Raw genomic sequence first — 20,222 nt, forward strand, 5'->3', positions numbered from 1 at the left:
GAACAACCCAGGAGAAAGATACCATTTTTGTTCCCATTTGCAGGATGCCAAAACGTACACCGAGAGCATGAGGAACTTTCTCATAATCACGTAGCCTGTAAAAGAACCAAAGCTAAGATTCAAACCCAGGCAGCTAGATGCCGGAGCTCGTGCACAGGAAGGGATGGGCTCTCTGACACATTCTCCTCATCTGCTACCCTTTGTCTCTCTGCTGTCTTTGTTGGCCTGTTCCCATCATCAGAATCTGCCTCATGTTAATGTCTCTTCGTTATTCAGCAGCCCTCCTCATTTGCATCTCATTACAGGCTTTAAAGGGACCCATCTCCTAGGAGACAGGAAGTGGTTCTGTGCGGTTTCACCAACGCTTTATATGCTTCAGAACCTTCTCTGGCTGCAGTGTTGAACACGGGGATGCCAATGTGTCCCTGAGACTGGCAACCCTCCTTATACCTACCCTTGAAACCTCCAACATAAGACCTTTATTAGAACAATACATGAGTAATATTATTCCTATATTATTGTGTGTATTAAAATTAGGCACGATTCACACCTGTAGAGGATAATTTCATAGAGTTAGCCAACCAGGTGGCTCTCAGTTCTAGGATTTTGTGATCCCCCTTCCGCCCGACCGAAAGCAGGAAAGAATGTTGTAATTAATTAATTTTTATGTTGAGATCATTTTAGGCTGACAGATCCGTTGCGAAGATGGTGGAGAGTGGTCACGGCCCAGTGTGGTGACCAGCAAATACTCCCTTTCAAAAGCAGATGTAAGGCTAAGGGGAAAAAATCTTGAGAAACCACCATTTCGGTGCCCTGGAAATTGACAAGGTGCTCGATTTTGAGTAAGGATGGTGGTAATCGGTGGCATTCTGGCCTGGGGATGCTCTGATCCCTCGAATCCAGATCGTGGGGGTTCTGCTAAGGCAGGTTGTTCAGAAGGGTCCTCAGCCTCTCTGCCATGCCAGAGGATGGTCCGTCGGCGTAGAGCGGTGGGTGACGCCCACAGGTAATGGCATCGGGGTGGGAGTAACCTTTCAGAGGTGGATGAGTAGAAGACAGCCCGCTGTTCTCTCTCTGAGCCTGAGGTCGAGGACATGGTTGGGAAACACATATTCCTGGTTCGGACCGCATATTTCTGCCATGGAGACCAGAGGCCCCGAGGTATTCACGCACTCCTGGCTGAGCCTGGGGCTACACACTTGCACGGGGGAAATTCCACAGGACCCCATGGAAAGTGAAGCCCTGGTCGACTTGAACTTTGAACGTGCCCCCTGTCTACACTCACAGCAGATGCACGCTGCAGCAGGTGCAGATTATCTTGACCCAGGAGAGTTACTAAACAAATAAACAGCATCAGAGATGACCTTCAAGAAGATTCAGAGCCGGTCCAGCGTGTTATCTAAAATGTCTACCTTTCAACAGAAAGTTACAAGACATGCAATGAAATGGAGATGTTTAACCAAGGTGACAATGGCGACGTTGGTGGTGGCAGACGTGAACGGTCAACAGAACCTTCTCTGAACAACAACCCATTGTTGAAGCCAGTAAACAAAGACTTCGAAGTCGCTCTTATAAATATACTAATGGGAGTAATGGAAATCAACTTTATAGAATTTAAGGAAAGTGGAACAACAACGAATCAAGAAACACAGATTTCATAGAGCTGTAGGAATTATTACAAAGAACCAAATGGAAATTCTGGAGTTGAAAAGTAAATAACCTGAAATGAAAAATGTACTTAGAAGGGCTCAATAGAAGACGTGAGATAGTGGAAGAAATAATGAGTAAAGTTAGAGCCAGGTTGGTCAAAATTATTCCATAGGAAGATCAGAGAGGGGGAAAAAAAAGATGGAAAGAAAAATGAGCATTGTCTCAATGACCTATAGGGATTGTCAACTCAATTCTCAGTGTACTGAGAATCCCAGAGGGAAAGGAGAGAAAAGGTAAAAAAAAAAAAAAAAAAAAAGTACATGAAGAAACAATGACTGACCACTTCTCAGTTTTGATGAATGCATTAATCTGCACACACAGGACGCTGAGCAAGCCTCAGTGGAAAGATTCACATACTGTATGGTTCCGTTTTTGTGAAATATCTGTAAAAAGCAAATTTATAGACACAGAAAGCAGACCAGTGGTTACTTGGGTTGGGGATGGGAGCAAAGACTGACCAAAAGGGACATGCGGAGCATTTTAGACACTTACCTGTCTAAGACTGGGTTGTGTTGTTGATGTTTGGACAACCCAAAGTAATGAAGACCTTTAAGGTGAACACGTAGAATGGGTGGATTGTTGGGCATGTGTCTTGTTTATATACTTTTTATTTTTTATGGATTATGATGTTTGATGTCTTTAAAAAAAACACAACTTTTTGGCTGCGGAGAGATTGCCCCTCCCCGGACTACCCAACACTTAAAGGCACCAAAGGGCCCAGCACTCAGTGCCCCTGGAGGCAACGCTCTTCTGTCTTCTTCGCGCCAGGGCAGGTGCCCGGCAGCTAGGGACACCCCTGTGGCTTTGATCCCACCGATGCTATTCAGACTAGCTAGTCCTAAACAGTTCACCCTGCCCCGCCTTGCCTTTCCCATGGCAAGTCCACAAAAGCCATGGCCTGGGCTCTCACCTCCGTCCCACCCCCTCCGTGTCCGGAACGATTCCGGTGCCTCACCATTTGCCTGCTGTCTTTAGGACCTGGCAGTATAACGAACTGTGTTTTCCGGAGTGTCTCCTGAATCTCCTCTCATGGCTGCCTTTGAGCCACCCTCACACAAAAGAACACAGAACAGTATGAACACTGTTTAAATTTTTAAAATACGACAACATAAGATCCACATATTACAAACAAAACTAAGATACGTTACAGCTTCCCAGGCCTGCTTACAGAAACGTCCTCATTGGAACCTCCTCCTGCATACGCTAGAACACCGTGGGAAGAATTCTGGCCTCGGACTCGTAACATGAGCAAAAACACTTGTTGTATCGTTTTCTATTTATATAACATTGGCTAACTCACCTCACCTCTCTGAATCAGTTTCCCATTCTTGTTAAATTTTTTTTTAACTTTTTTTTTTAATTTATTTTTGAGACAGAGAGAGACAGAGCATGAACGGGGGAGGGGCAGAGAGAGAGGGAGACACAGAATCGGAAGCAGGCTCCAGGCTCCGAGCCGTCAGCCCAGAGCCCGACGCGGGGCTCGAACTCACGGACCGCGAGATGGTGACCTGAGCCGAAGTCGGACGCCCAACCGACTGAGCCACCCAGGCGCCCCCAGTTTCCCATTCTTTAGGTGAAATACGAACATGCATAAAGCATCCCAAACAGCGCCTGACCCAGTGCTCAATACCGATACCCCTCGCCTTTACATTTGGCCCTGAGAGTATGTTTTGAGGGCCCCTCGTACAGGATATGACGGTGGCGGAGGTCAGCGAATGCCACTTCTCCAGGTTTATGTATCTGGAACATGCGTCACCATCACCGTCTTCTCTCGAGCATTGCCCCCGCTCGCTCCCTCTCCGGAAACTGCCCCCATCGCTCCGCCGATCGGGCTCATTAGACACCGGTGACGAGACTCCCCGGATCTGTGCTGTTGCGTAACTCTGTCTACACACCTGCCTGGCACGGTCAGCGCTACTCCGCTGCCTGTTTCCACGCCTGTCGCCACGACTGGATTTCACCTCCGGGAAAGCACGAGCCGGGCTGCACTCTACTCCGTGTGCTGGACCCCCCCCCCCGCCCCCGTCACTACCCCTGCTCTACCGTGTGAGTTCAGTAAACGTGTGGGCATCTAAACCGAGCTGGCGTGCTCGGACATGAAGGGATTTTTACAGACGGGACCGGCAAGGTCACCTAGACCAAAAGTGCCATCAACTCATGGAACCTGTGGAAGAGCCCTTCAGAAGTGAACCATCGTTCACTGGGTGACAGTCGAGCGACGCTTTATTCCGGGCACTTTGCATCACAGTATTTGGTTTTCGAAACAACTCACAGAAAGGGTTGTTTGCACCACTTCACGAACTCACAGAAACTGTATTTGTCTATTCGTGGTGACCTGGTGAGGACGGACGAAAGCCAAGATTTGTCCCTGGAACCCTCTGATGTTGAGATCACTCACCGCCTTTGCGTGCCGTCCTTACTCCATAAACACGGAACCCCTTTTCCGTGTGAGGCACGCCCCGTGCTGTGCCCTTTTCTGAGGGCCACTCACTGCACAGATAGACTGCCGTCACTCAGGTCAGGTTAACTTGTCCTGGATGAACTGAGTCATCAGAACGCACACTGGGTTCCAACCAATATGGGCAGCACCGAGTGTGGCCTTGACCTTGGAGGCTCCCATGTCACGTTCGCTCTGGCACAGAGAGGCTGTGCCCGTAGGTCCCTTGGGACGTTTTTCCTGTGTCGTTCACCATCTCCGTGTGCCTCAGCCTCTGAAGGGAATGGAAGCTTGTGGAAGCCACCTGTGTGAGGCTTCTCAGCTCTACCCCGTGGGTTCTATTCCTGTTTCCCCTGCTGTGGTTCACGATTTCGTCACCTCCTGCGTGGGCTCTTCTCTCTCAGTCCCTCAGTTAGCTCTCTCTCCCAACTCAGGAAGCTCTGGCTCAACAGCCCCCCCCCCCCCCCCGTGACTTTAAAACATTCTGCTCTCATTTATCCACAAAGACTCCCTCAAACACCCATCCCACCCCCTGCTCTCTGCCAGCCCCACCGCCCCTCCTCACGTCCTCACCTGCTCCCTAGTCGGATGCGATGGAATCTTCTCTGCTTCTTGAGAGCAGCTGGTGGGTTGCGGTATGGCTGATCGTGTTGAGTCCAATGTGTGTGTGCACCAACATCTCCCTCTCTTAGAGAGAAAGTTCTCCAAAGAAGGGTCATGTTTTCAGTCCTGCACGGTGCCCACGATGAGGAGCCAGAGGCCACACCTTTGCAGGGGGAGAGCGACCCGGTAAGTAGGTGGAGAGACACCATGTCATGCTTTCCAATGCCAGCGCATCTGTTTGCTGTAGAACCGGATTTTCACATTCTAGAGAAGCTTCTCCTCCCACGAAATCGGATTCGCACCCACCCACTAGTGTAGGGGAACCGGCATCTGCCATTCTCTCTGCGGATCGTCACTTCCCGCGTGGGTGGCGGTGCGCTAACCGGGGTACCGTCCCTGGCGTTCCGGCCCTGTCCCGGGGGGTGTTCTCTGGGCTGCTGGTGCGGACTGCGGCCAGCTCGCCTGGGAGGACTTCTCTGCCCTGTGGGTCCAACGCGCGTGGGAAATAGAAAGGATCTCATTTTTGTGTTGGATCCAAAGTGAGTTCTCCAGCTTCACTCCACCAGCTGTGGAGCAGATATTTTAATCCTTGACATTTGCACGTGTTTGTTCACTTGTCAGAATCTGAGGGGAGGAGTGAGGGAGGAACCCCAACACATGTCAGAGAATTTTTCAAACATCTTGATTGCCATAGGACAGGAAGACACTGTCTCCAAACTACTTGCAATGATATTTGCCTGTACAGTTTGGAATTCTATAGGGTTCCTCTTCAGCAAAAACGATCACCTGAAGAGTTATTTTGGGACCTGAAATGGGAAGAGGAATGTTCTATTCTGACACACGACAGACCGGGAATTTCCATTTTGTGCCCCAGCTGATCGCAAAGCGTCATGGCTAATTGCGCAGATACGGGTCCTCGTGCGCACACGTTTAGTTCCGTGGGATGCCAGATGCATGATTAGCTGGCCTTCGTCAAGTTCACGGCAAAGCAGACATAACCCTGGCTGGAGATCAAAGAAATGCCCTTTCAGACACTTCTCGTTAGCACCTCTCTGACACACGGACGGTGGGCATGCGGGAACATGTTACGGGAAATCAGAGCTTTGCTTCTCTAGCTGACCAGGCCCTCCGTTTCTGCAAGTGAGCCTGCGCCCTGATTTTCACGGACGTCTCCTGGACTGCTCTCCTGCGTCCGCAGTGTCACATGCATTGAAATAGTGCTTGTTTCGTGTCACTTGAGGTATACAAAGGTCACACTGGTTTCTCAGGGGACGTGCATCCCTGGAGTTGAGCCCGCGATTTGCGGCTTATTTATTACCTGTGAGACGTTGGGCAAAGTATTTAATCTCACTGTGCCTCAACAGCTTCCTCTGGAGAATGGGAATAATCGAAGAATTTTTTCATATGTCTTTCGCGAGAATGAAAAGTAGAACTGTCACGTTATCTGCCTAATACATGGTACACAGTAAACAATGCTTATATTTCTTGCTGCTCTGGGGTTTTTTGTTTTTTGGCTTTTGTGGGGTTTTTTGGCTGTGAAATCCTTTTTTGCAGAAAGCCTTATCCTTGACAAATCTCTAGACGTGCACTCCCCGGATCTTCACGGACTTTCCTCATTCACCAGTTTGCCTACATAAAAGGAGTCCCTAAATCTTAATTACTGGAGTCATAACAATGACAACTAATCCATCAGTGCAGAGCTATTGTAATCATTATCGTCATGCGGAAACTCTCATTGTTCTGAGTAGTATTTTTATCTCTGATTTACAGTTGCTATTAATAAGTCAGACTTATTACACGCATTTTTCTTGGCCCCCAGCTTCACCGTGTTACGGGGCTGGATGACGGAGGAATCCACAACGACGAAGAGAAAAACGAGCGGGAGGAGGGAGAGAACCGCACTGTCTTGCACATCAACATGGGCTCCGTTCTTGGGTTTACGTAGATTCGGTGAAATCATCTTAAGGAAAGTTGGAGCAGATTCTTCCAAATGTGCGGTGCCGTTGGCCGTCTTTGGGAAATAAGTAAAAGCCAAAATTGAGGAGGCGATGTTGGACATCGTGTTTCTTCTTTTGCCGGGAATGTTTCTATCATCTGCCTGTTAAGACAAAGTTGTCTGCGTGCTTCCTTAAGAGATCTCTTCTATCCCCCATTTAAGAAGTGCTTGTCATAAAGGGATGCTTGCATTTTACCAAATGGTTTTCACATCCTTACAGAAACTTAACAAGGCTTCTTTTTAACCCCGCGTGGAGTTGGGGCTGAGTAATCCCTCACAGGGAACAGTAACGCGGACGTCGATGGCCCCAGTTCTCCCCCAGCAAGAATAGCCAACACTTTGTCCCACTTCCCTCCTTGCTTTCTCTTAAAGACAGTACAGTTACTGCTGGCGACATCTCTTAACCGACCCCATTCCTGGCTCCTCTCTCTCCACGGGGGACCCCTCCCCAACAACCGTCCTTTCCTCTCTTGATGACATCATGGGCTTTAACCACATTGGTCAGTTTGTATTCACATAAACTATATCATCCCGTGTGGCTATTAACTATTTACCCCTCTACCTTTGGGTTAACTTGGACAGCAAGCACGCTTTGTGAGAAAACATCTATTTCACATAGATTTGCGAACTTATTCCTACAGTTGTCAAAAAATCTCATTGTCTTACAATTTGATTGCGCCATAAAGAATGACCTTTATTATTTCTGAAGTTTTTTTCTTTTCTTTTTAAATGGATCGTCAAAGGTTTCCTCTTTGTACTTAATCATTTCAAACAAATGAAACGTATGCTTTTATTTTTTTTAAGTTTATGTATTTTATTTCGAGAGAAAGAGAGGGAGAGAGAGAATCCCAAGCAGGCTCCACGCTGGGAGCACAGAGCTTGACGTGGGGCTCGATCCCATAAACCATGCGATCATGACCCGAGCCAAAATCAAGAGTCAGATGCTCAACCAACTGAGCCACCCAGGCCCGCCCCTAAACTTTATATTTTTAAATAAAACTCTCTTCATTTTCTCTACTATTTCCTTATTTTTGGCTTTCATCTGTGTTAAGTATTCTACTTTTTTCTGCTTATTTTATTTTCCTGATGGTCTGTCACTGGCCTCGGCTAGTGCTAGAAGATCACAGGGCTCCAGGTGTCCCCTCCCTCACTGGCTCTGGTGCAGGGAGGCCCTTCCAGTGTCCCCTGCCTGTAGCCCCATGGCCCTGTCGCACCAGATGAGGCCAGTGGGAGAAAAAGCAAGAGTCCAGTGGTCACTTCTGCCCAGAAAAATAAAATGACACTTAAAAAGAAAATGGACACTCTAAATAGCAGCTTACGTGTCCGAAGGAGGAACTCATGGAACAAGAAATAGATCTGTGACAACTGCCTTGTTTCGTCAGAGACGAATTATAAATAACAAAAGTCAGGAGGCATAGGGGGTAGAGGAGAAGGGGCAATGTAGCTCTGGTCGAGAAAGAACAATATTTCTAGCAATAATGTCAGAAAATGTTCCAGAGCTAATGAAAGACAAGTACCTTTCAGTTTGACAATTCTCTCTTCTGTCTGGATTTTAGCAGTAAAGTGGATTTTCCTAACCAACATCTCTGTCAGAATGCGCAACTACGACGTTCTTGCCATTTTTTTTTCAGGAGTGTACAATTAAAAAGGGGAGTACGTTCAATCAGTGTTCACTGCCCCTAAAGGCACCCTTTGATGCTCACCCTCTTGGGGGTCAGCGGTGGTGCAGGTGGGGAGAGAGGCGGAGGGGGCTCACCTCTTGCCAGCTGGAGTGTTCTTCCTGCCCGATTTAGAGCACCAGCAGGTTCCTTTGTTGAAAGTTTTATGGGCATTTCAGGGAGATATTTATAATTTTCCAGCGCAGCTCCAGGCTGCATCGTGATAGTGTATTGGGGCCAAGGTTTCATCAAGCTTTGGTATTTTTGGCACATTTCAAGTTAGAACACCGAGAAACGATTTTTACCCGCTCGCGATTAAATGTGTCCCTAATTGACAAATATTTGTCCGTGAAAACGACAGAAGTTTAATAAGATCTACCTTTCAGGCTTTAGTCGTAGAATTATTTGCATTTCCCCTTGTGAAAGTGCCTTGACTTTCTTCAAAGCTGAACCTTGTTCTTTCTCAAAACAAGATTTCCCTACTAAATACTAAATACTAAGTCACAAACATGTGAATGAGCAAAGCCAGCTCAGGACAATGGTTAGAGTTTCCAGTAGATGTGATTGTATGACCAATAATTACCAAAATAAATGATGTGAGCTGGTGGCTGCCAGACCTGATCGACGTCAACACTTGGGGCTGTTGGTCCCCACTTCAAACCATCTGAATCAGAACCTCTGAGTGGCAGGAACCAAGAATCTTTGTTTTGAATGAGGTCCGCATGATTGCCAAGGTCAACGGGGTTCTCAAAGTTGGTGTTTACCGGGTAGCACTTAAAGAGACCGATGGTCAGGCCACACTCCAAACCAGTGAAACTACAATTTCAGGAGATGGGGGTGCCTGGGTGTCTCCACCTCTTGATATCTGCCCAGGTCATGACCTCAGGGTTCGTGGGTTCAAGCCCTGCATCGGGCTCTGCACTGACAGTGTGGAGCCTGCTTGGGATTCTCTCTCTCCCTCTCTTTCTGCCCTTTCCATGCTCTCTCTCCCTCTCTGAATAAATAAATAAACTTAAAAAAAAAAAAAAAAGGATTTCAGGAGATGGGACCCAGGCATCAGCATTTCAAAAGCTCTTCCCATGATTCCAATGTCTCAAAACCCCGAGACCCTCACACAGAGTACAGCTGTGGGTTCAGGGACACTTTCAACACCTATTACCATCAACCAACAATGACAAGATAGCTTGTCAGCCTCCAGAAGCAAGACAGGCACATTTCTGCAACTAATGTATTTACATTTTCTTTAAAAAGCATATGCTTTTAACTTTTTAGTTTGTCCGCTAGTCATCCCACCAACTGGATGTTTTTCCTTTTCTTGTAAAGTTTATAAGGCCAGCTATTAAAAATCTACAACTTATTCTCTTAGGTGTATATTTATAACCCGCCCGATCAACAGCCCGACCTCTCCTAGGAGCAATCAAAGAAAGGAAACGTTAAGTCACTGATTATGCTTCAGCTGAAAGATTAAATTACTAAAATAATTAACAGTCATCGAAGTGTTTGTAAAAGCTTTCTGAAGTGGAGTTTTAAGGGAGACGCAGAGAATCACAAACATCCAGGCACAGTTAGATATCCTGTTCATGTTAAAGAATAACTTTCAAAAGAAAAATCATGGCTGCCCGGCCCACAAACATAAAATGCATGCATGTCAAAGATTTTATTCAACCTACCGGTTAATGAGGGACCTGATAAGATTGCAAAGCTGGTTCAAAGACCGAGCTTTCTCTTTGAAGAGCAGGCTTTTCAAAGGCCATTTGGCAAAGGCAGTTAGTCTGAGATGTGGTGTTAGATATGAGACTCACTAACACCTTACTGGTCAGTAAACTATACTCTTGGGGGTCGTTTTCTCTAGCAGAGAGACCATGGGCATCTCTAGAGGTCAGATATGTACAAGTGAACAGTGGTCTCGTGAAGTCTGTGACCCTTAGCTAGCCGTGACCAAAGCCCACTCCTCACGAAATGCCTGGCTGGGCCTGTTAAAACTGCCTCCAAATGGGATCAAGAGGCCCAGCCTTTATATTTTTGTCTTACGTTCAAGTTTTAAATCATTTTTCTCTTTCTTACTGTTCATCTCAGCCCCGATGTAATTTTATTTTCGTTAAGCTACTATAAATGGAAGCGTTTCACAAAGTTAAGACGGTGAAGCACGTGTCTTGAAACTAATAACATACAGCCCACACCTCACGTCATGGACTGATGGCCGCACTCTTTGGGCCCTGACTTGGCCTTAAACTTCTCAACAGAGCTCGAAGCAGCCCCTACCTGCTGCCCACAGTCAGACTCGGTAAGGTGACCCAGGCTCCTCTGCACAGTTTTGACCGGTTAAGACCCGGGTGGGGAGCATCCTGGCCCTGATGGAGCTGACCACCCTGATCAGCCACCCGCCTAGTGCCCACTCTGTTTGAGGAAGCTTGCATCTGGATGGAACCGAGCTCAGGGGGGCCAACCTCGGGCTTCTCCCGGCCACTCTCCTGGAGCCCCCTCTTGTGTCCTGCAGCTCGGGGGACACAGAGGGAGAGGAAACATGCAGGTGTCCAAGAGGACTGGCTCTAGAATCTTCCACCTCTAGCTGATCCTGTTCTGTACCGGGAGGTGACCTTCCTGATGGGTGGCTGAGCTGCCCAAGGACTTCACTTTCTTAGGAACATTTTAGAAAAACTGGCTAAAATACTACTTTATAATAATAGGTAGGCGACACTTATATAGTCCTTAGGAATTAAAGATAAATTATTTTTAAAATTTAAGACCACAATAGATTTGTGTTTTGTTTTGTTTTGCTTCATCCAACTTACTCATTACTGTTTGTACGCCTCGCTGCTCCTGGCATAAGACGCTTTGGGGTCAGATTGTTTACTGACCAAGTATCGACGCGAAGTTATAACGGGGGCTCGGTGTGCCCTGAAAAGGTGAGAAGCTCCTTGTAGGGTGAGGTGTGCTTGGAGAGAATGTTCCAGCAGCAACCCAAATTGCCTCTGTCCACCCCCTGCTCCCTCACTAAATCCCTTGTTCCTGTCCCTTGTCTCTGTCCTTCTTCCCCTTCCTCCCACCCTTCCCCCATGCTTTGATCTCACACCAGCCCTCCATGACCTTAGATTCTTTCCCTCTTCATCACACCTCCAAGTTCCCAGGCCCTTTCTGTGACTCTCCTTCCCCTGGCATTAGCCTCTTCTCTCCGCTCCTGCCTGCCCTGCCCTTGCCCCAGTGCCTCTCTGCTTCCAGAACTTTCCTGAGCCTTCCTTAACTTTGCCCATAGGAGCACACGCATTCCATCTCCAGCCCAGACTGGATCCACTCAGACGTCTGATTGTTTAAGCCACTTGGGAGACTCTCTTGCCCACACAGAAACTTGCAAAGTTACAGATTTCTCCATTAACCATAGGACAATAGACAATCCACCCCCATTTAAGCCTGACGGTTACAAATAATCCCAGAATAGATACATAGTAACACTACTGGAAAATCCATTCACCGAGCACAGGCGACAATCAAGATTGTCATTATAGCCAGGGATAAAGAATTGGCTTCAGACCTTCCAGAAAAGATATGAACACGAATACGGAATTACAAATCTCTTTAAATGAATTTTGGAGAAGACAGCTTCCTCTATTTTGACTAGGAGATGACTATAACCGCATACCAACTTCAAAGCACACTGCATCTGCTACAATAACATTTTGGGACAAATTGGAAGAAACCATTTGGAGCTGATTAAATCCTTATGATGCCAAGCATGAGCTGGCATTGCTGGAATGAGCCTGAAGAATCTCCGAGGGCACGTCCACTGGCCCGGCCGTGGGCACACAGATGTGTGATGTGAGCCGTGAGTGGGCACCTGCCAAGGAATCCCCCTTTGTTCGGCCGCCAAGGAGGGGCTCAGGGCAGAGGCCAGGCAGGGGTTACTTTAAGTCGGCTCTGGGGGCGCCTGGGTGGCTCAGTCAGTTGAGCGTCTGATTTCAGCTCAGGTCACGATCTCACAGTTCGTGAGTTCGAGCCCCGCATTGGGCTCTGTGCTGATGGCTCGGAGCCTGAAGCCTGCTTCGGGTTCTGTGTCTCCCTCGCTCTCTGCCCCTCTCCTTCTTGCTCTCTCTCTCTCAAAAATAAATAAACATTAAAAAAATTATTTTTTAAAAAGTCAGCTCTGCTTTCCTAAATTTAAAAAAAGAGAGAGAGATTAGAGCCAAGCCAACAGCCCAACTGCCCACCAACGTTCTCCCAGCTTCCCCTAATGATAATATATCTGTAACTGTAGCATATCATTAAAATAAGTTGGTATTAGTGAAATACAACGAAATCCAATACAGATCATATTCACATTTCACTAGTTTTTACAGGCACTATTTGTTGGGGAGAACAGCATGTGAAATATTATAGCATATATAGATTCATGATGACTGCAACTGTTCATTAACTCAAAAACACTCCCCATTTTGGGGAGCCTGAGTGGCTCAGTCAGTTCTGGTCATGATCTTGCGGTTTGTGAGTTTGAGCCCCACGTCGGGCTCTGTGCTGACAGCTCAGGGCCTGGAGCCTGCTTCGGATTCTGTGTCTCCTTCTCTCTCTTTGCCACTCCCCTGCTTGTGCTCTCAAAAATAAATAAACATTGGGCCGCCTGGGTGGCTCAGTCAGTTAAGCATCCGACTTTGGCTCAGGTCATGATCTCACGGTTTGTGAGTTCAAGCCCACATTGGGCTCTGTGCTGACAGCTCGGAGCCTGGAGCCTGCTTTGGATTCTGTCTCCCTCTCTTTCTGCCCCTCCCCCACTCATGCTCTGTCTCTGTCTCTCTCAAAAATGAATAAACATTTTTTAAGAGTTGAATATAAATAAATAAATAAATAAACATTAAAAAGATTAAAAAGAAGAAGAAGAAGAATCTCACCAGGGGAGCCTGGGGGGCTCAGTCGGTTAAGCATTCAACTCTTAATCTCTGCTCAGGTCATGATCTCACAGTTTGTGGGATGGATCCCCACATCAAGCTCTGTGCTAACAGCATCGAACCTGCCTGGAATTCTCTCTCCCTCTCTCTCTGCCCCTCCCCCACTCACACTTTCTCTCCCTCACTCTCTCTCTCAAAATAAATAAATAAACTTAAAAAAAGTGAATAATCTCAACAGACAGAGAATATCAATAAAGTAAAATTAAAAAAAAAAACAAAGAAATTCTAGAGAGGCTTCACTTAACAGCTTTAAGTTGACAGAAGAAAGAATAAGCAAACACAAAGATAGGGTACTTTCAGTCAAATATATGTTCTAGAGATAAAAAGAAAACAACAAAGAAAAATACAAAGAGCCTCAGAGACCAGTGGGATACTCTCAAACTTACCAACATTCACATAATGGGAGTCTCGAAATGAAAAGAGAGGGGGGGAAAAAGATGGGAGGAATAGCTAAACAAATAATGACTGAAAATTTGATGAAAAATGTTAATCTACACATCCCAGAAGCTCAGTGAGCTCTAAGTAGGATAAACGAAGAGCCTGGCACAAAGACACAGCATAATCCAACTGTTTAAAGACAAAGAAAAGAGAGGATCTTGAAAGCAGGAGAAGAGAAGTGACCCACCACACAGAAGGAGCCTCAATAAAGTTAATCAGTGATTATTCACTGGAAACTATGGGGGCCAGAAAGTGATGGAAGGCATATGCAAAGTGCTGAAAGAAGAAGTCAACCAAAAATTGTTTTCACCAAAACTGCCCTTTAAAAAATAAAGAATTCCAGACATTCTCAGACAAAGAAATACTGAGGATATCAAACATAGACAATGTGCTTTATAAAAAATAGTAAAGGAAGTCTTTCATGCTCAAATGCAAGGGCACTAGCCAGTAACTCAAATCCATATGAAGAAATTAAGAAGACTGGTAACGATAACTACACAGGTAAATACAAAGGGCAGTATTGTATAGATACATTCGGTTTGTAACTTTTTTCTCCTACTTAATTTAAAAGACAATTGAAGGAAGCAATATTATAAAACTGTGTTGATAAACTTACAGTGTATAAAGAGCTCATTTGTATAATGCTAATAGCACAAAGAAAGGGAAGAGAAAGTATATATAGGAGCAAAGCTAGTATGTACTTATAGTATGTTGGCATTATTGAAAAGGAGATTGTTATAAATTAAGATGCTCATTGTCATCCTCAAAGCAACCAATAAGAATATAAACTGAACAACATACATAGTTAAAGAGGGGCGCCTGGGTGATTCAATCAGTTAAGCATCTGACTTCGACTCAGGTCATGATCTCATGGTTCCTGGGTTCGAACCCCACATCAGGCTCTGTGCTGACAGCCCAGAGCCTGGAGCCTGCTTTGGATTCTGTGTCTCCCTCTTTCTCTCTACTCCTCCCCCACTTGTGCTCTGCCTCTGTCTCTTTCTCCCTCTCTCAAAAATAAACATTAAAAAAATTATAAATATATATATATAGTAAAAGAAATATCAATAGAATTAAATGGTAACTAGAAAATACCTATTTAACAAGAAACAAGACAATAGCCGAGTATAAAGGAACAAAAATAGATATAAAACATGTAGAAAACAAATTCCAAAATGGCAGGCGCAAAACATACTTTAAAAGTAATTCCATTAAGTCTAAATAGATTCAATTAAAAAACCACACGATCCAACTATATTTGGTCTACAAGAAAGAGATTACATTCAAAGATACATATATGATGAAAATACAAAAGTGGATTGAAGGGGAAAAGCAAGCAAATAAAAGTATTAATCATAAGAAAGCTGGCATGCCTACACGTATCAGACAAAATCACCTAAAACAAAAAGCATTACTTGAGCTAAAGAAAGACGTTTTATAATGACAAAAGGAAAAGTTCATCAGAAAGATGTATCAATTACCAACATATATGAATCTGAAAACAGAGCCCCAAAATGTATGAAGTCAAAATTGGTGGAATTGAAGGCAGAAATAGACAATTTCACAAGATTTGGAGAACTCAGTGCTACGTTATTAACAATGGGTAGAATGATAAGCCAGAAGAACAAGAAGGAAAGAGCAGACCTGAACAACACTACAGACCAACTAGACTTAACAGACATTTTCAGAATTCTCCACCTAACCACAGGATAACAGACATTTTCCTCAAATGCACATGGAATGTTCTCTAGGACTGACCATATATTCAGCCATAAAATAAGCCTCAATACATTTAAAAGGCTGAAGTAATACAGAGCATCTTCTCTGGTCGCAATGGAATAAAGCTAGAAATGAATGATAGAAGAACTATGAAATACTCCCAAAGGTTGCGGGCATTAACCACTCACTACTCACTAACCAACGAGTTAAGAGGAAATAAAAATGGAAATTAGAAAATATTTTGATATGAATCAAAAATAAAGCACAGCATGCTACAATTTGAGACGCAGCTAAAGCAGGGCTTAGAGGGAAATGTGTAGCTGTTAACAGTTATATTTTAAAAATAAGGAAGATCTCAAACCAATAACCTATCCCTCCACCTTAAGAGAAGAAAATAAGTAAGTAAATAAGTAAGTAAGTAAATAAATAAGTAAATAAATAAAAGCAAAGTAAATTCAAAGCTAACAGAAGAAAGGGGAAAAAATAAAGATTAGAACAGAAATAAATGACATATAGGATTAAAAAGACAATACAGAAAATCAACAAAACCAAAATTGGCTCTTTGAAAAATATTAACCAAATTGACAAAAGCATATGTATCTTGACCACAGAAAAGAGTTTAATTGATTTTAAGACAATTCAATGGGGGAAAGAACAATGTCTTCAAGAAATGGTGCTGGGAAAACTGAATATCCCCGAAGATCCTTTACCTTACACCATGTACAAAAATAGCTCAAAATAGAAGAAAAAGAAAGATCTAAGTTTAAGGGCTCAAAGTAGAAAAGACTTAGAAGAAAACACCCAGGCAAACCTTTATGTCCTTGGATCGGACAGTAGTTTCTTAACGATGACACTAAAATCACAGGCAGGAAAAGAAAGATTAGTTGCATTTCATTAAAATTAAAAGCTTGTGTACATCAAAGAGTACTCTCAAGAGAATGAAAAGACAAACCACAGAATGGGGGAAGATGTTTGCAAAGCCCATGTCTGATACGGGTTTAATAACCAGACTACACAGAATCTTTTACAACTCAACCACAAAAAGGCAAATAATTCAGCTAAAAGCTGCACAAAGAACTTGCATAGAAGTCTCCCCAAAGAACGTATACAAATAGCCAACGACCACACGAAAAGGGTAGTCATTAGGGTGATGCAAATCAAAACCACACATCTACTAGGATGGCTCTAATTCAAGTAAAGTAAAGTAAATTTAAAGTAAAGTAAAATAAAGTACTATAATAAATAAAATAATAAAATAAAATAAAATAAAATAAAATAAAATTAAATTAAATAAAATTAAATAAAATTAAATAAAATTAAAATAAAATAAAAAAGTAAAATAAGTCCTGACAAGGTTTTGAGGAAATTAGAACCCTGCACACCATTGGTTGGAACGTAAAATGATGCGGTCGCTGCCGATAAGATGTTCAGTTCCTCAAAAAGTTAGACATAGAATGACCATATGACCCAGCAATTCCACAGTGAGGTGTATGCTCAAAAGATCTGAAAGCAGCTGTCAGACAGATTCTTAACCACAAATGTTCCAAGCAGCACATCCACAAAGGCCCAGAGGTGGACCCAACCCAAGTGCCCGTCAACAGCTGTGTGGCTAAACACTACGTGATGTGTCTGCACGATGCCATGGGATTCGGCGTTAGAAAGGAATAGGGTTAGATGACAGGCCACCACCTGGATTAGTTGGAGGAGAATTGTCCACTTATGTAGACCTTCCTTGATTTACTCAGTTAACATTTTCCAAGTTTTCACTCTACAGCCCCTAACAGTTTTGTTAGATCTAGACTTCAGTTATTTCCTTCTTTATTTTTTAGTAGTTGTAAATGGCATAGTGTTTTGATTTCTGTTTCCAGCTCTCCATTGCTAGTATACAACGAGATGATTGATGTCTGTGTGTTGACTTTGTATCTTGCAACTCAAGTTTGTGTGTGTGTGTGTGTGTGTGTGTGTGTAAGCCTTGGAATTGTCTATGTAGACAGTCATGTCATCTGTAAATAGAGACAGTGTCTCTCTCTACTTGGCTTCCTCCCATGCAATGGACCACCATCGGGGTCAAGAGGTTCAGCACAGATGGAAGCCATATCCTTGCCCAGAAAAGGCTCCCGCAGTGTTACGAAACAGGGCCAAGGGCAGGGAGAGCAGGAAGAACCAGGGGTCAAAAGTCAGAGAGGAGAAAATTGTCTTCAAGTTTCCCCTGTGGCCCCACAAGGAGGTCTTTGCAGGCACCCTTCAGGAAGCCACCACAGATGGCCTCCAAAGGAATCCACTTGAGCTGGGGTGTAGACATGTGTGAAAGCATGTCTGATTGGAGGGGTGGCCCTGAGTCCTTGACTACAACTCCCTCAAAGATGGCAGCACCCTTGATGCACCCTGTGCCTGTGACACCTGCCAGGTAAAGCCCCTCTGGTGGCCATGATCAAGCCTGGGAAGCCACATGCAGGATTTGGGCCTGGAGCAGGACTCTTCCACTCTACTCCCTGATTTTCTTAGGACCCAAGTGAAAAACAGACTATTCTATCACAGACTTGAGTGGGCTAGACTTTGAAGGGCCGTGTCGAGACCCGAAAATGAGTTTGAGACCACAAGGCTCATGGCTTTGGTCAAAACCACTGAGGAGAGGAGTAGGCCTACCTGGAGGGTTGAGTGTCTGTGGCAGGTAAGAGTCTCCCACTTACCAAGTCAGGAAAAGAGGCCTCCTAGTCTCTCCGGGTCTACTTTACAAGAGTTCGGCAGCTTTTAAAAATGTTTGCTTGCGGAACATCTAGGTGGCTCAGGCAGTTAAACGTCCGACTTTGGCTCAGGTCATCATCTCACCGTTCCTGAGTTTAAGCCCCGCATCGGGCTCCGTGCTGGCAGCTTGGAGCTGTTTCAGCTTCTGTGTCTCCCTCTCTCTCTGCCCTTCCCCTACTCCCACTCTCTGTCTCTCTGTCTCTCTCTCTCTCAAAAATAAATATACATGAAAAAAAAATTAATGTTTGTGTGAGCCTTTTCCACCCGGCCCAAGGCACTCATTTGGGCCCTGCCTGTGCAGGGCAGGGGGCTTAGGGCTGACGGCATGTCTCCAGGCAGAGGTGATGTCCTGACAGCTCCGAACATGAGGAGCCAATCCCATAAGGCACGTGCGAGTCCTGTCTTGGGGAGAGTTGGTGATGTCAGGGCCCCCTAGGTAGGGCGCGTAGTAATTGGTAGCAGGTTGACAACGGGGTCTCCCCTCCAGGCCTGTTGGTCCAGCTTGGATAATTCAGGCTGTGGTTTCAGAGGTGCTCCCTGGGGCGGGCAGCTTCGACCTGTTCTGTCGGTGACATCGGTCGCTGTACCCGATGGGTGTAGCCAACAGGAAGAGGTGATTTTTGGGGGTGGGCGCAGGCGCTGGGCGTCTCTCCTTCTCGTCATCGACGTTACCAGCAGGATGCCAGCGGGACCACGGGCTCGGCCCTCAGCCTGCATCTCAGGGACTTGGGCGGCAGGGAGGAGGGGAGAGCTTTCGGGAGTAGTTTCGACCAAAACAAAGATCGGTAGTGTCTCCTCCTTCTCAAGGCCGTCGTCCTAGGTGTCAGCTCTGTTTATCGTGTCCTTATTTAGCAACCAAAACTTTAAGTGTCCAACTTCGCTTCTTATTTTTATCTAGAGTTCTTGTCTGGAAGGGTTGTATGTAAGAGGGACAAAAGTATTTTTATAGAAAAACATTTTTTTCAGTTTTCAATTCATTTAAGAGAGAGAAAGAGAACGAGCAGAGGAGGGGAGGAGGGAGAGGGAGACAGAGGACCCGACGCAGGCTCTGTGCCGACAGCAAGAGATCCCAACGCGGGGCTGGAACTCATGGACCGGGAGATCATGACCTGAGCCAAAGTCGGACGCTTCACTGACTGAGCGACACAGGCGCCCCTAGAAAAACATTTTTATATTGCTTAACTAGAAAAAAAGCATCATATTTGATAATTGCTCAGCACCACATTTTGAATGCTGAAAAGATTTTTAAGTGGGTTTCTGAAAACTCTCAGATTTTGTTTTCTTCATGGCTCTTTGGTCTCCTATGTATCTGAGCCCTTAGAAAGGCCTGGAAGGGGATGGAAGGCCGTTGCGGGACCCCCAGGGAGGCCAAGGTGTCAGCGACTGTGAATGGAGAGCCTACAGCAGAAGAAGGGGTAGACGGTCTGGTCAAGCACACGGCGCAAACAACAAGTTCCTTTGTGGCAAACCGTGGAGCTAAGTCCCCACTCTGGTCACTGGAGATGTGCAGCCGGGATGGGATTATCTTGTCTTTTTTTAGAAACCACTCATTAAATTTCATTGTTTATGGAAACATTCCCCCAGCTGCTGGCGGTGGATATGGAGCATGATCGGGCTGGTGTCCGATGCCATGGGTTCAGGAAACGTGAACGGGAAACAGACGTGGTCTTGAAGGGCCCGGACAGCACGGTCCGAAAACACAGCAGAGCCACTTTGTCCGGTGGGCTGTCCGTGCCACCGTGCAGGGCGCTCCTTTCCACGCTCGGTCACAGACAGGTTGCTCTCAAGGTGGGCCGGCAGAAGTTAATAGGGGGAGCCATCGGCGACGCAGGCCTGTGTACGGGACTTGGGGGGGGGGGGCGGTGGTCTATGTCCCAGCCCTCACTGCACCAAGTGGGGTCACCATCTCCTTGGACAAGAGGCTGGGGAGGCATCAGGAACCCTGAGACCCTGCCTGCCTCGCCTGGGTCTTTCCTGCTGCTGGA

The sequence above is a fragment of the Panthera leo genome, chromosome D4 (genome assembly GCF_018350215.1).
Source record: "Panthera leo isolate Ple1 chromosome D4, P.leo_Ple1_pat1.1, whole genome shotgun sequence".
Classification (NCBI taxonomy): Eukaryota; Metazoa; Chordata; class Mammalia; order Carnivora; family Felidae; genus Panthera; species Panthera leo.